At 49.3% G+C, this 17945-nt stretch overlaps 1 protein-coding gene across 1 annotated transcript in view; it reads left to right on the forward strand.

The window, feature by feature from the left end:
* Positions 1-8196: 8196 nt before the first annotated feature.
* The window catches only part of GON4L (gon-4 like), a 36318-nt gene continuing 26569 nt past the window's right edge, over positions 8197-17945 (forward strand). Inside the window, exon 1 of the mRNA XM_072131615.1 lies at positions 8197-8350. The gene's annotated coding sequence lies outside the window, so the exon portion shown is untranslated. The remainder of the gene's footprint in view (positions 8351-17945) is intronic.

The raw sequence follows: 17945 nt of genomic DNA on the forward strand, positions 1-17945 counted from the left end.
CCCCCTGTCTATGGTGATGGTAGAACCTCCTCTCCTCTAGGTGTAGAGGATGCCCCCTGTCTATGGCGATGGTAGAACCTCCTCTCCTCTAGGTGTAGGGGATGTCCCCTGTCTATGGTGATGGTAGAACCTCCTCTCCTCTAGGTGTAGAGGATGTCCCCTGTCTATGGGGATGGTAGAACCTCCTCTCCTCTAGGTGTAGAGGATGCCCCCTGTTTATGGTGATGGTAGAACCTCCTCTCCTCTAGGTGTAGAGGATGCCCCCTGTCTATGGTGATGGTAGAACCTCCTCTCCTCTAGGTGTAGAGGATGCCCCCTGTCTATGGTGATGGTAGATCCTCCTCTCCTCTAGGTGTAGAGGATGCCCCTGTCTATGGTGATGGTACAACCTCCTCTCCTCTAGGTGTAGAGGATGCCCCCTGTCTATGGTGATGGTAGATCCTCCTCTCCTCTAGGTGTAGAGGATGCCCCTGTCTATGGTGATGGTAGAACCTCCTCTCCTCTAGGTGTAGAGGATTCCCCCTGTCTATGGTGATGGTACAACCTCCTCTCCTCTAGGTGTAGAGGATGCCCCCTGTCTATGGTGATGGTAGATCCTCCTCTCCTCTAGGTGTAGAGGATGCCCCTGTCTATGGTGATGGTAGAACCTCCTCTCCTCTAGGTGTAGAGGATGCCCCCTGTCTATGGTGATGGTAGAACCTCCTCTCCTCTAGGTGTAGAGGATGCCCCCTGTCTATGGTGATGGTAGTACCTCCTCACCTCTAGGTGTAGAGGATGCCCCCTGTCTATGGTGATGGTAGAACCTCCTCTCCTCTAGGTGTAGAGGATGTCCCCTGTCTATGGTGATGGTAGAGCCTCCTCTCCTCTAGGTGTAGAGGATGCCCCCTGTCTATGGTGATGGTAGAACCTCCTCTCCTCTAGGTGTAGAGGATGCCCCCTGTCTATGGTGATGGTAGAACCTCCTCTCCTCTAGGCGTAGAGGATGCCCCCTGTCTATGGTGATGGTAGAACCTCCTCTCCTCTAGGTGTAGAGGATGTCCCCTGTCTATGGTGATGGTAGAACCTCCTCTCCTCTAGGTGTAGAGGATGCCTCCAGTCTATGGTGATGGTAGAACCTCCTCTCCTCTAGGCGTAGAGGATGCCCCCTGTCTATGGTGATGGTAGAACCTCCTCTCCTCTAGGTGTAGAGGATGCCTCCTGTCTATGGTGATGGTAGAACCTCCTCTCCTCTAGGTGTAGAGGATGCCTCCTGTCTATGGTGATGGTAGAACCTCCTCTCCTCTAGGTGTAGAGGATGTCCCCTGTCTATGGTGATGATAGAACCTCCTCTCCTCTAGGTGTAGAGGATGCCCCCTGTCTATGGTGATGGTAGAACCTCCTCTCCTCTAGGTGTAGAGGATGTCCCCTGTCTATGGTGATGGTAGAACCTCCTCTCCTCTAGGTGTAGAGGATGCCTCCTGTCTATGGTGATGGTAGAACCTCCTCTCCTCTAGGTATAGAGGATGCCCCCTGTCTATGGTGATGGTAGAACCTCCTCTCCTCTAGGCGTAGAGGATGCCCCCTGTCTATGGTGATGGTACAACCTCCTCTCCTCTAGGTGTAGAGGATGCCCCCTGTCTATGGTGATGGTAGAACCTCCTTTCCTCTAGGTGTAGAGGATGCCCCCTGTCTATGGAGATGGTAAAACCTCCTCTCCTCTAGGTGTAGAGGATGCCCCCTGTCTATGGTGATGGTGGTACCTCCTCTCCTCTAGGTGTAGAGGATGCCCCCTGTCTATGGAGATGGTAGAACCTCCTCTCCTCTAGGTGTAGAGGATGCCCCCTGTCTATGGTGATGGTAGAACCTCCTCTCCTCTAGGTGTAGAGGATGCCCCCTGTCTATGGTGATGGTAGAACCTCCTCTCCTCTAGGTGTAGAGGATGCCCCCTGTCTATGGAGATGGTAGAACCTCCTCTCCTCTAGGTGTAGAGGATGCCCCCTGTCTATGGTGATGGTGGTACCTCCTCTCCTCTAGGTGTAGAGGATGTCCCCTGTCTATGGTGAAGGTAGAACCTCCTCTCCTCTAGGTGTAGAGGATGCCCCCTGTCTATGGTGATGGTAGAACCTCCTCTCCTCTAGGTGTAGAGGATGTCCCCTGTCTATGGTGATGGTAGAACCTCCTCTCCTCTAGGTGTAGAGGATGCCCCCTGTCTATGGTGATGGTAGAACCTCCTCTCCTCTAGGTGTAGAAGATGCCCCCTGTCTATGGTGATGGTAGAACCTCCTCTCCTCTAGGTGTAGAGGATGTCCCCTGTCTATGGTGATGGTAGAACCTCCTCTCCTCTAGGTGTAGAGGATGCCCCCTGTCTATGGTGATGGTAGAACCTCCTCTCCTCTAGGTGTAGAGGATGTCCCCTGTCTATGGTGATGGTAGAACCTCCTCTCCTCTAGGTGTAGAAGATGCCCCCTGTCTATGGTGATGGTAGAACCTCCTCTCCTCTAGGTGTAGAGGATGTCCCCTGTCTATGGTGATGGTAGAACCTCCTCTCCTCTAGGTGTAGAGGATGCCCCCTGTCTATGGTGATGGTAGAACCTCCTCTCCTCTAGGTGTAGAGGATGTCCCCTGTCTATGGTGATGGTAGAACCTCCTCTCCTCTAGGTGTAGAGGATGCCCCCTGTCTATGGTGATGGTAGAACCTCCTCTCCTCTAGGTGTAGAGGATGTCCCCTGTCTATGGTGATGGTAGAACCTCCTCTCCTCTAGGTGTAGAGGATGCCCCCTGTCTATGGTGATGGTAGAACCTCCTCTCCTCTAGGTGTAGAGGATGTCCCCTGTCTATGGTGATGGTAGAACCTCCTCTCCTCTAGGTGTAGAGGATGCCCCCTGTCTATGGTGATGGTAGAACCTCCTCTCCTCTAGGTGTAGAAGATGCCCCCTGTCTATGGTGATGGTAGAACCTCCTCTCCTCTAGGTGTAGAGGATGTCCCCTGTCTATGGTGATGGTAGAACCTCCTCTCCTCTAGGTGTAGAGGATGCCCCCTGTCTATGGTGATGGTAGAACCTCCTCTTCTCTAGGTGTAGAGGATGCCCCCTGTCTATGGTGATGGTAGAACCTCCTCTCCTCTAGGTGTAGAGGATGCCCCCTGTCTATGGTGATGGTAGAACCTCCTCTCCTCTAGGTGTAGAGGATGTCCCCTGTCTATGGTGATGGTAGATCCTCCTCTCCTCTAGGTGTAGAGGATGTCCCCTGTCTATGGTGATGGTAGAACCTCCTCTCCTCTAGGTGTAGAGGATGCCTCCTGTCTATGGTGATGGTAGAACCTCCTCTCCTCTAGGTGTAGAGGATGCCTCCTGTCTATGGTGATGGTAGAACCTCCTCTCCTCTAGGTGTAGAGGATGCCCCCTGTCTATGGTGATGGTAGAACCTCCTCTCCTCTAGGTATAGAGGATGCCCCCTGTCTATGGTGATGGTAGAACCTCCTCTCCTCTAGGTGTAGAGGATGTCCCCTGTCTATGGTGATGGTAGAACCTCCTCTCCTCTAGGTGTAGAGGATGCCCCTGTCTATGGTGATGGTAGAACCTCCTCTCCTCTAGGTGTAGAGGATGCCTCCTGTCTATGGTGATGGTAGAACCTCCTCTCCTCTAGGTGTAGAGGATGCCCCCTGTCTATGGTGATGGTAGAACCTCCTCTCCTCTAGGTGTAGTGGATGCCCCCTGTCTATGGTGATGGTAGAACCTCCTCTCCTCTATGTGTAGAGGATGCCCCCTGTCTATGGTGATGGTAGAACCTCCTCTCCTCTAGGTGTAGAGGATGTCCCCTGTCTATGGTGATGGTAGAACCTCCTCTCCTCTAGGTGTAGGGGATGCCCCCTGTCTATGGTGATGGTAGAACCTCATCTCCTCTAGGTGTGGAGGATGCCCCCTGTCTATGGTGATAGTAGATCCTCCTCTCCTCTAGGTGTAGAGGATGCCTCCTGTCTATGGTGATGATAGAACCTCCTCTCCTCTAGGTGTAGAGGATGCCCCCTGTCTATGGTGATGGTAGAACCTCCTCTCCTCTAGGTGTAGAGGATGCCCCCTGTCTATGGTGATGGTAGAACCTCCTCTCCTCTAGGTGTAGAGGATGCCCCCTGTCTATGGTGATGGTAGAACCTCCTCTCCTCTAGGTGTAGAGGATGCCCCCTGTCTATGGTGATGGTAGAACCTCCTCTCCTCTAGGTGTAGAGGATGTCCCCTGTCTATGGTGATGGTAGAACCTCCTCTCCTCTAGGTGTAGAGGATGCCCCCTGTCTATGGTGATAGTAGATCCTCCTCTCCTCTAGGTGTAGAGGATGCCTCCTGTCTATGGTGATGGTAGAACCTCCTCTCCTCTAGGTGTAGAGGATGCCTCCTGTCTATGGTGATGATAGAACCTCCTCTCCTCTAGGTGTAGAGGATGCTCCCTGTCTATGGTGATGGTAGAACCTCCTCTCCTCTAGGTGTAGAGGATGTCCCCTGTCTATGGTGATGGTAGAACCTCCTCTCCTCTAGGTGTAGAGGATGCCCCCTGTCTATGGTGATGGTAGAACCTCCTCTCCTCTAGGTGTAGAGGATGCCCCCTGTCTATGCTGATGGTAGAACCTCCTCTCCTCTAGGTGTAGAGGATGCCTCCTGTCTATGGTGATGGTAGAACCTCCTCTCCTCTAGGTGTAGAGGATGCCCCCTGTCTATGGTGATGGTAGACCCTCCTCTCCTCTAGGTGTAGAGGATGCCCCCTGTCTATGGTGATGGTAGAACCTCCTCTCCTCTAGGTGTAGAGGATGCCTGCTGTCTATGGTGATGGTAGAACCTCCTCTCCTCTAGGTGTAGAGGATGCCCCCTGTCTATGGTGATGGTAGAACCTCCTCTCCTCTAGGTGTAGAGGATGCCCCCTGTCTATGGTGATGATAGACCCTCCTCTCCTCTAGGTGTAGAGGATGTCCCCTGTCTATGGTGATGGTAGAACCTCCTCTCCTCTAGGTGTAGAGGATGCCCCCTGTCTATGGTGATGGCAGAACCTCCTCTCCTATAGGTGTAGAGGATTCCCCCTGTCTATGGTGATGGTAGAATATCCTCTCCTCTAGGTGTAGAGGATGCCTCCTGTCTATGGTGATGGTAGAACCTCCTCCCCTCTAGGTGTAGAGGATGCTCCTGTCTATGGTGATGGTAGAACCTCCTCTCCTCTAGGTGTAGAGGATGCCCCCTGTCTATGGTGATGGTAGAACCTCCTCTCCTCTAGGTGTAGAGGATGCTCCCTGTCTATGGTGATGGTAGAACTGCCTCTCCTATACGTGTAGAGGATGCCCCCTGTCTATGGTGATGGGAGAACCTCCTCTCCTCTAGGTGTTGAAGATGCCCCCTGTCTATGGTGATGGTAGAACCTCCTCTCCTCTAGGTGTAGAGGATGCCCCCTGTCTATGGTGATGGTAGAACCTCCTCTCCTCTAGGTGTAGAGGATGTCCCCTGTCTATGGTGATGGTAGAACCTCCTCTCCTCTAGGTGTAGAGGATGCCCCCTGTCTATGGTGATGGTAGAACCTCCTCTCCTCTAGGTGTAGAGGATGCCCCCTGTCTATGGTGATGGTAGAACCTCCTCTCCTCTAGGTGTAGAGGATGCCCCCTGTCTATGGTGATGGTAGAACCTCCTCTCCTCTAGGTGTAGAGGATGCCCCCTGTCTATGGTGATGGTAGAACCTCCTCTCCTCTAGGTGTAGAGGATGTCACCTGTCTATGGTGATGGTAGAACCTCCTCTCCTCTAGGTGTAGAGGATGCCCCCTGTCTATGGTGATGGTAGAACCTCCTCTCCTCTAGGTGTAGAGGATGTCCCCTGTCTATGGTGATGGTAGAACCTCCTCTCCTCTAGGTGTAGAGGATGCCCCCTGTCTATGGTGATGGTAGAACCTCCTCTCCTCTAGGTGTAGAGGATGCCCCCTGTCTATGGTGATGGTAGAACCTCCTCTCCTCTAGGTGTAGAGGATGCCCCCTGTCTATGGTGATGGTAGAACCTCCTCTCCTCTAGGTGTAGAGGATGCCCCCTGTCTATGGTGATGGTAGAACCTCCTCTCCTCTAGGTGTAGAGGATGTCCCCTGTCTATGGTGATGGTAGAACCTCCTCTCCTCTAGGTGTAGAGGATGCCCCCTGTCTATGGTGATGGTAGAACCTCCTCTCCTCTAGGTGTAGAGGATGTCCCCTGTCTATGGTGATGGTAGAACCTCCTCTCCTCTAGGTGTAGAGGATACTCCCTGTCTATGGTGATGGTAGAACCTCCTCTCCTCTAGGTGTAGAGGATGCCCCCTGTTTATGGTGATGGTAGATCCTCCTCTCCTCTAGGTGTAGAGGATGCCCCCTGTCTATGGTGATGGTAGAACCTCCTCTCCTCTAGGTGTAGAGGATGCCCCCTGTCTATGGTGATGGTAGAACCCCCTCTCCTCTAGGTGTAGAGGATGCCCCCTGTCTATGGTGATGGTAGAACCTCCTCTCCTCTAGGTGTAGAGGATGCCTCCTGTCTATAGTGATGGGAGAATATCCTCTACTCTAGGTGTAGAGGATGCCCCCTGTCTATGGTGATGGTAGAACCTCCTCTCCTCTAGGTGTAGAGGATGCCCCCTGTTTATGGTGATGGTAGATCCTCCTCTCCTCTAGGTGTAGAGGATGCCCCCTGTCTATGGTGATGGTAGAACCTCCCCTCCTCTAGGTGTAGAGGATGCCCCCTGTTTATGGTGATGGTAGATCCTCCTCTCCTCTAGGTGTAGAGGATGTCCCCTGTCTATGGTGATGGTAGAACCTCCTTTCCTCTAGGTGTAGAGGATGCCTCCTGTCTATGGTGATGGTAGAACCTCCTCTCCTCTAGGTGTAGAGGATGCCCCCTGTCTATGGTGATGGTAGAGCCTCCTCTCCTCTAGGTGTAGAGGATGCCCCCTGTCTATGGTGATGATAGAACCTCCTCTCCTCTAGGTGTAGAGGATGTCCCCTGTCTATGGTGATGGTAGAACCTCCTCTCCTCTAGGTGTAGAGGATGTCCCCTGTCTATGGTGATGATAGAACCTCCTCTCCTCTAGGTGCAGAGGATGCCCCCTGTCTATGGTGATGGTAGAACCTCCTCTCCTCTAGGAGTAGAGGATGCCCCCTGTCTATGGTGATGGTAGAACCTCCTCTCCTCTAGGAGTAGAGGATGCCCCCTGTCTATGGTGATGGTAGAACCTCCTCTCCTCTAGGTGTAGAGGATGTCCCCTGTCTATGGTGATGGTAGAACCTCCTCTCCTCTAGGAGTAGAGGATGCCCCCTGTCTATGGTGATGGTAGAACTACCTCTCCTCTAGGTGTAGAGGATGTCCCCTGTCTATGGTGATGGTAGAACCTCCTCTCCTCTAGGTGTAGAGGATGTCCCCTGTCTATGGTGATGGTAGAACCTCCTCTCCTCTAGGAGTAGAGGATGCCCCCTGTCTATGGTGATGGTAGAACCTCCTCTCCTCTAGGTGTAGAGGATGCCACCTGTCTATGGTGATGGTAGAACCTCCTCTCCTCTAGGAGTAGAGGATGCCCCCTGTCTATGGTGATGGTAGAACCTCCTCTCCTCTAGGTGTAGAGGATGTCCCCTGTCTATGGTGATGGTAGAACCTCCTCTCCTCTAGGTGTAGAGGATGCCACCTGTCTATGGTGATGGTAGAACCTCCTCTCCTCTAGGAGTAGAGGATGCCCCCTGTCTATGGTGATGATAGACCCTCCTCTCCTCTAGGTGTAGAGGATGCCTCCTGTCTATGGCGATGGTAGAACCTCCTCTCCTCTAGGTGTAGAGGATGCCCCCTGTCTATGGTGATGGTAGAACCTCCTCTCCTCTAGGTGTAGAGGATGCCCCCTGTCTATGGTGATGGTAGAACCTCCTCTCCTCTAGGTGTAGAGGATGCCCCCTGTCTATGGAGATGGTAGAACCTCCTCTCCTCTAGATGTAGAGGATGCCCCCTGTCTATGGAGATGGTACAGCCTGCTGTAGATGGATTGGATCCCCCTATCTATGGAGATGGTACAGACTGCTGTAGATGGATTGTATCCCCCCATCTTCGGAGATGGTACAGCCTGCTGTAGGTGTGGACTATTTGTATATCAGATGACTGTGGGGGGCGGGACATGTGTTTTATCTGGATTGGGATTGGTTGTTGCCAGTCAGTACTAACACCCCCTAGCAGACTCCTCCTTCAATAGTCCCCGCCTTTTCCCGACTGTTTCTCTTGCAGTGCGCAGGCGCGGTGTCACGGGGCGGTGCTGTGTTGTTTGTATTTTGGAGTCAATATGGCGGCCGCGTCGTAGCGGGAAACCGGAATGTGTGACCGAGGCCGAACCTGAGCGCTGCGATACCGGTAATTACAGGGCGTCCTGCCCCTCTATACTGATACTATATACTGTGTACTGCCCCTGTATACTGATACTATATACTGTGTACTGCCCCTGCTGCTGTATATACTGCCCCTGTATACTGATACTATATACTGTGTACTGCCCCTGCTGCTGTATATACTGCCCCTGTATACTGATACTATATACTGTGTACTGCCCCTGCTGCTGTATATACTGCCCCTGTATACTGATACTATATACTGTGTACTGCCCCTGCTGCTGTATATACTGCCCCTGTATACTGATACTATATACTGTGTACTGCCCCTGCTGCTGTATATACTGCCCCTGTATACTGATACTATATACTGTGTACTGCCCCTGCTGCTGTATATACTGCCCCTGTATACTGATACTATATACTGTGTACTGCCCCTGCTGCTGTATATACTGCCCCTGTATACTGATACTATATACTGTGTACTGCCCCTGCTGCTGTATATACTGCCCCTGTATACTGATACTATATACTGTGTACTGCTCCTGCTGCTGTATATACTGCCCCTGTATACTGATACTATATACTGTGTACTGCTCCTGTATACTGATACTATATACTGTGTACTGCCCCTGTATACTGATACTATATACTGTGTACTGCTCCTGTATACTGATACTATATACTGTGTACTGCCCCTGTATACTGATACTATATACTGTGTACTGCCCCTGCTGCTGTATATACTGCCCCTGTATACTGATACTATATACTGTGTACTGCTCCTGCTGCTGTATATACTGCCCCTGTATACTGATACTATATACTGTGTACTGCTCCTGCTGCTGTATATACTGCCCCTGTATACTGATACTATATACTGTGTACTGCCCCTGCTGCTGTATATACTGCCCCTGTATACTGATACTATATACTGTGTACTGCCCCTGCTGCTGTATATACTGCCCCTGTATACTGATACTATATACTGTGTACTGCCCCTGCTGCTGTATATACTGCCCCTGTATACTGATACTATATACTGTGTACTGCCCCTGTATACTGATACTATATACTGTGTACTGCCCCTGCTGCTGTATATACTGCCCCTGTATACTGATACTATATACTGTGTACTGCCCCTGCTGCTGTATATACTGCCCCTGTATACTGATACTATATACTGTGTACTGCCCCTGCTGCTGTATATACTGCCCCTGTATACTGATACTATATACTGTGTACTGCCCCTGCTGCTGTATATACTGCCCCTGTATACTGATACTATATACTGTGTACTGCCCCTGCTGCTGTATATACTGCCCCTGTATACTGATACTATATACTGTGTACTGCCCCTGCTGCTGTATATACTGCCCCTGTATACTGATACTATATACTGTGTACTGCCCCTGCTGCTGTATATACTGCCCCTGTATACTGATACTATATACTGTGTACTGCCCCTGCTGCTGTATATACTGCCCCTGTATACTGATACTATATACTGTGTACTGCCCCTGCTGCTGTATATACTGCCCCTGTATACTGATACTATATACTGTGTACTGCCCCTGTATACTGATACTATATACTGTGTACTGCCCCTGCTGCTGTATATACTGCCCCTGTATACTGATACTATATACTGTGTACTGCTCCTGCTGCTGTATATACTGCCCCTGTATACTGATACTATATACTGTGTACTGCCCCTGCTGCTGTATATACTGCCCCTGTATACTGATACTATATACTGTGTACTGCCCCTGCTGCTGTATATACTGCCCCTGTATACTGATACTATATACTGTGTACTGCCCCTGTATACTGATACTATATACTGTGTACTGCCCCTGCTGCTGTATATACTGCCCCTGTATACTGATACTATATACTGTGTACTGCCCCTGCTGCTGTATATACTGCCCCTGTATACTGATACTATATACTGTGTACTGCCCCTGCTGCTGTATATACTGCCCCTGTATACTGATACTATATACTGTGTACTGCCCCTGTATACTGATACTATATACTGTGTACTGCCCCTGCTGCTGTATATACTGCCCCTGTATACTGATACTATATACTGTGTACTGCCCCTGCTGCTGTATATACTGCCCCTGTATACTGATACTATATACTGTGTACTGCCCCTGCTGCTGTATATACTGCCCCTGTATACTGATACTATATACTGTGTACTGCCCCTGCTGCTGTATATACTGCCCCTGTATACTGATACTATATACTGTGTACTGCTCCTGTATACTGATACTATATACTGTGTACTGCCCCTGCTGCTGTATATACTGCCCCTGTATACGGATACTATATACTGTGTACTGCCCCTGCTGCTGTATATACTGCCCCTGTATACGGATACTATATACTGTGTACTGCCCCTGCTGCTGTATATACTGCCCCTGTATACGGATACTATATACTGTGTACTGCCCCTGCTGCTGTATATACTACCCCTGTATACTGATACTATATACTGTGTACTGCCCCTGCTGCTGTATATACTACCCCTGTATACTGATACTATATACTGTGTACTGCCCCTGCTGCTGTATATACTGCCCCTGTATACTGATACTATATACTGTGTACTGCTCCTGCTGCTGTATATACTGCCCCTGTATACTGATACTATATACTGTGTACTGCCCCTGCTGCTGTATATACTGCCCCTGTATACTGATACTATATACTGTGTACTGCTCCTGCTGCTGTATATACTGCCCCTGTATACTGATACTATATACTGTGTACTGCTCCTGCTGCTGTATATACTGCCCCTGTATACTGATACTATATACTGTGTACTGCCCCTGCTGCTGTATATACTGCCCCTGTATACTGATACTATATACTGTGTACTGCCCCTGTATACTGATACTATATACTGTGTACTGCTCCTGCTGCTGTATATACTGCCCCTGTATACTGATACTATATACTGTGTACTGCTCCTGCTGCTGTATATACTGCCCCTGTATACTGATACTATATACTGTGTACTGCCCCTGCTTCTGTATATACTGCCCCTGTATACTGATACTATATACTGTGTACTGCCCCTGCTGCTGTATATACTGCCCCTGTATACTGATACTATATACTGTGTACTGCCCCTGCTGCTGTATATACTGCCCCTGTATACTGATACTATATACTGTGTACTGCCCCTGCTGCTGTATATACTGCCCCTGTATACTGATACTATATACTGTGTACTGCTCCTGCTGCTGTATATACTGCCCCTGTATACTGATACTATATACTGTGTACTGCCCCTGCTGCTGTATATACTGCCCCTGTATACTGATACTATATACTGTGTACTGCCCCTGCTGCTGTATATACTGCCCCTGTATACTGATACTATATACAGTGTACTGCCCCTGTATACTGATACTATATACTGTGTACTGCCCCTGCTGCTGTATATACTGCCCCTGTATACTGATACTATATACTGTGTACTGCTCCTGCTGCTGTATATACTGCCCCTGTATACTGATACTATATACTGTGTACTGCCCCTGCTGCTGTATATACTGCCCCTGTATACTGATACTATATACTGTGTACTGCCCCTGCTGCTGTATATACTGCCCCTGTATACTGATACTATATACTGTGTACTGCCCCTGCTGCTGTATATACTGCCCCTGTATACTGATACTATATACTGTGTACTGCCCCTGCTGCTGTATATACTGCCCCTGTATACTGATACTATATACTGTGTACTGCCCCTGCTGCTGTATATACTACCCCTGTATACTGATACTATATACTGTGTACTGCCCCTGCTGCTGTATATACTGCCCCTGTATACTGATACTATATACTGTATACTGCCCCTGTATACTGATACTATATACTGTGTACTGCCCCTGCTGCTGTATATACTGATACTATATAATGTGTACTGCCCCTGCTGCTGTATATACTGCCCCTGTATACTGATACTATATACTGTGTAGTGCCCCTACTGCTGTATATACTGCCCCTGTATACTGATACTATATACTGTGTACTGCCCCTGCTGCTGTATATACTGTCCCTGTATACTGATGCTATATACTGTGTACTGCTCCTGCTGCTGTATATACTGCCCCTGTATACTGATACTATATACTGTGTACTGCCCCTGCTGCTGTATATACTGCCCCTGTATACTGATACTATATACTGTGTACTGCTCCTGCTGCTGTATATACTGCCCCTGTATACTGATACTATATACTGTGTACTGCCCCTGCTGCTGTATATACTGCCCCTGTATACTCATACTATATACTGTATACTGCCCCTGTATACTGATACTATATACTGTGTACTGCCCCTGCTGCTGTATATACTGCCCCTGTATACTGATACTATATACTGTGTACTGCTCCTGCTGCTGTATATACTGATACTATATACTGTGTACTGCCCCTGCTGCTGTATATACTGCCCCTGTATACTGATACTATATACTGTGTACTGCCCCTGCTGCTGTATGTACTGCCCCTGTATACTGATACTATATAGTGTGTACTGCCCCTGTATACTGATACTATATACTGTGTACTGCCCCTGCTGCTGTATATACTGCCCCTGTATACTGATACTATATACTGTGTACTGCCCCTGCTGCTGTATATACTGCCCCTGTATACTGATACTATATACTGTGTACTGCCCCTGCTGCTGTATATACTGCCCCTGTATACTGATACTATATACTGTGTACTGCTCCTGCTGCTGTATATACTGCCCCTGTATACTGATACTATATACTGTGTACTGCCCCTGCTGCTGTATATACTGCCCCTGTATACTGATACTATATACTGTGTACTGCTCCTGCTGCTGTATATACTGCCCCTGTATACTGATACTATATACTGTGTACTGCTCCTGCTGCTGTATATACTGCCCCTGTATACTGATACTATATACTGTGTACTGCCCCTGCTGCTGTATATACTGATACTATATACTGTGTACTGCCCCTGCTGCTGTATATACTGCCCCTGTATACTGATACTATATACTGTGTACTGCCCCTGCTGCTGTATATACTGCCCCTGTATACTGATACTATATACTGTGTACTGCCCCTGCTGCTGTATATACTGCCCCTCTATACTGATACTATATACTGTGTACTGCCCCTGCTGCTGTATATACTGCCCCTGTATACTGATACTATATACTGTGTACTGCCCCTGCTGCTGTATATACTGCTCCTGTATACTGATACTATATACTGTGTACTGCCCCTGCTGCTGTATATACTGCCCCTGTATACTGATACTATATACTGTGTACTGCCCCTGCTGCTGTATATACTGCCCCTGTATACTGATACTATATACTGTGTACTGCCCCTGCTGCTGTATATACTGCTCCTGTATACTGATACTATATACTGTGTACTGCCCCTGCTGCTGTATATACTGCCCCTGTATACTGATACTATATACTGTGTACTGCCCCTGCTGCTGTATATACTGCCCCTGTACACTGATACTATATACTGTGTACTGCTCCTGCTGCTGTATATACTGCCCCTGTATACTGATACTATATACTGTGTACTGCCCCTGCTGCTGTATATACTGCCCCTGTATACTGATACTATATACTGTGTACTGCCCCTGCTGCTGTATATACTGCCCCTGTATACTGATACTATATACTGTGTACTGCCCCTGCTGCTGTATATACTGCCCCTGTATACTGATACTATATACTGTGTACTGCCCCTGCTGCTGTATATACTGCCCCTGTATACTGATACTATATACTGTGTACTGCCCCTGCTGCTGTATGTACTGCCCCTGTATACTGATACTATATACTGTGTACTGCCCCTGCTGCTGTATATACTGCCCCTGTATACTGATACTATATACTGTGTACTGCCCCTGCTGCTGTATATACTGCCCCTGTATACTGATACTATATACTGTGTACTGCCCCTGCTGCTGTATATACTGCCCCTGTATACTGATACTATATACTGTGTACTGCCCCTGCTGCTGTATATACTGCCCCTGTATACTGATACTATATACTGTGTACTGCTCCTGCTGCTGTATATACTGCCCCTGTATACTGATACTATATACTGTGTACTGCCCCTGCTGCTGTATATACTGATACTATATAATGTGTACTGCCCCTGCTGCTGTATATACTGCCCCTGTATACTGATACTATATACTGTGTACTGCCCCTGCTGCTGTATATACTGCCCCTGTATACTGATACTATATACTGTGTACTGCCCCTGCTGCTGTATATACTGCCCCTGTATACTGATACTATATACTGTGTACTGCCCCTGCTGCTGTATATACTGCCCCTGTATACTGATACTATATTCTGTGTACTGCTCCTGCTGCTGTATATACTACCCCTGTATACTGATACTATATACTGTGTACTGCCCCTGCTGCTGTATATACTGCCCCTGTATACTGATACTATATACTGTGTACTGCTCCTGCTGCTGTATATACTGCCCCTGTATACTGATACTATATACTGTGTACTGCCCCTGCTGCTGTATATACTGCCCCTGTATACTGATACTATATACTGTGTACTGCCCCTGCTGCTGTATATACTGCCCCTGTATACTGATACTATATACTGTGTACTGCCCCTGCTGCTGTATATACTGATACTATATACTGTGTACTGCCCCTGCTGCTGTATATACTGCCCCTGTATACTGATACTATATACTGTGTACTGCCCCTGCTGCTGTATATACTGCCCCTGTATACTGATACTATATACTGTGTACTGCTCCTGCTGCTGTATATACTACCCCTGTATACTGATACTATATACTGTGTACTGCCCCTGCTGCTGTATATACTGCCCCTGTATACTGATACTATATACTGTGTACTGCTCCTGCTGCTGTATATACTACCCCTGTATACTGATACTATATACTGTGTACTGCCCCTGCTGCTGTATATACTACCCCTGTATACTGATACTATATACTGTGTACTGCCCCTGCTGCTGTATATACTACCCCTGTATACTGATACTATATACTGTGTACTGCCCCTGCTGCTGTATATACTGTCCCTGTATACTGATACTATATACTGTGTACTGCCCCTGCTGCTGTATATACTGTCCCTGTATACTGATGCTATATACTGTGTACTGCCCCTGCTGCTGTATATACTGCCCCTGTATACTGATACTATATACTGTGTACTGCTCCTGCTGCTGTATATACTGCCCCTGTATACTGATACTATATACTGTGTACTGCCCCTGCTGCTGTATATACTGCCCCTGTATACTGATACTATATACTGTGTACTGCCCCTGCTGCTGTATATACTGCCCCTGTATACTGATACTATATACTGTGTACTGCCCCTGTATACTGATACTATATACTGTGTACTGCCCCTGCTGCTGTATATACTGCCCCTGTATACTGATACTATATACTGTGTACTGCCCCTGCTGCTGTATATACTGCCCCTGTATACTGATACTATATACTGTGTACTGCCCCTGCTGCTGTATATACTGCCCCTGTATACTGATACTATATACTGTGTACTGCCCCTGCTGCTGTATATACTGCCCCTGTATACTGATACTATATACTGTGTACTGCCCCTGCTGCTGTATATACTGCCCCTGTATACTGATACTATATACTGTGTACTGCCCCTGCTGCTGTATATACTGCCCCTGTATACTGATACTATATACTGTGTACTGCCCCTGCTGCTGTATATACTGCCCCTGTATACTGATACTATATACTGTGTACTGCCCCTGCTGCTGTATATACTGCCCCTGTATACTGATACTATATACTGTGTACTGCCCCTGCTGCTGTATATACTGCCCCTGTATACTGATACTATATACTGTGTACTGCCCCTGCTGCTGTATATACTGCCCCTGTATACTGATACTATATACTGTGTACTGCCCCTGCTGCTGTATATACTGCCCCTGTATACTGATACTATATACTGTGTACTGCCCCTGCTGCTGTATATACTGCCCCTGTATACTGATACTATATACTGTGTACTGCCCCTGCTGCTGTATATACTGCCCCTGTATACTGATACTATATACTGTGTACTGCCCCTGCTGCTGTATATACTGCCCCTGTATACTGATACTATATACTGTGTACTGCCCCTGCTGCTGTATATACTGCCCCTGTATACTGATACTATATACTGTGTACTGCCCCTGCTGCTGTATATACTGCCCCTGTATACTGATACTATATACTGTGTACTGCCCCTGCTGCTGTATATACTGATACTATATACTGTGTACTGCCCCTGCTGCTGTATATACTGCCCCTGTATACTGATACTATATACTGTGTACTGCCCCTGTATACTGATACTATATACTGTGTACTGCCCCTGTATACTGATACTATATACTGTGTACTGCCCCTGTATACTGATACTATATACTGTTGGTAGTGATGATCGGGGGGTGAGGTACGGTCAGGCGGTGCCTCCTCGCTGTGTAGTGATGGGGGGGTGAGGTACGGTCAGGCGATGCCTCCTCGCTGTGTAGTGATGGGGGGGTGAGGTACGGTCAGGCGGTGCCTCCTCGCTGTGTAGTGATGGGGGGGGAGGTACGGTCAGGCGGTGCCTCCTCGCTGTGTAGTGACGGGGGGGTGAGGTACAGTCAGGCGGTGCCTCCTCGCTGTGTAGTGATGGGGGGGGAGGTACGGTCAGGCGGTGCCTCCTCGCTGTGTAGTGATGGGGGGTGAGGTACGGTCAGGCGGTGCCTCCTCGCTGTGTAGTGATGGGGGGGGTGAGGTACGGTCAGGCGGTGCCTCCTCGCTGTGTAGTGATGGGGGGGGTGAGGTACGGTCAGGCGGTGCCTCCTCGCTGTGTAGTGATGGGGGGGGTGAGGTACGGTCAGGCGGTGCCTCCTCGCTGTGTAGTGATGGGGGGGGTGAGGTACGGTCAGGCGGTGCCTCCTCGCTGTGTAGTGATGGGGGGGTGAGGTACAGTCAGGCGGTGCCTCCTCGCTGTGTAGTGATGGGGGGGTGAGGTACGGTCAGGCGGTGCCTCCTCGCTGTGTAGTGATGGGGGGGTGAGGTACGGTCAGGCGGTGCCTCCTCGCTGTGTAGTGATGGGGGGGTGAGGTACAGTCAGGCGGTGCCTCCTCGCTGTGTAGTGATGGGGGGGTGAGGTACGGTCAGGCGGTGCCTCCTCGCTGTGTAGTGATGGGGGGGTGAGGTACGGTCAGGCGGTGCCTCCTCGCTGTGTAGTGATGGGGGGTGAGGTACAGTCAGGCGGTGCCTCCTCGCTGTGTAGTGCAGGGGGGGTGAGGTACGGTCAGGCGGTGCCTCCTCGCTGTGTAGTGATGGGGGGTGAGGTACGGTCAGGCGGTGCCTCCTCGCTGTGTAGTGATGGGGGGTGAGGTACAGTCATGCGGTGCCTCCTCGCTGTGTAGTGATGGGGGGTGAGGTACAGTCAGGCGGTGCCTCCTCGCTGTGTAGTGCAGGGGGGGTGAGGTACAGTCAGGCGGTGCCTCCTCGCTGTGTAGTGACTGGGGGGGTGAGGTACGGTCAGGCG

Source organism: Engystomops pustulosus, unplaced genomic scaffold (assembly GCF_040894005.1).
Source record: "Engystomops pustulosus unplaced genomic scaffold, aEngPut4.maternal MAT_SCAFFOLD_105, whole genome shotgun sequence".
NCBI classification, from domain to species: Eukaryota; Metazoa; Chordata; class Amphibia; order Anura; family Leptodactylidae; genus Engystomops; species Engystomops pustulosus.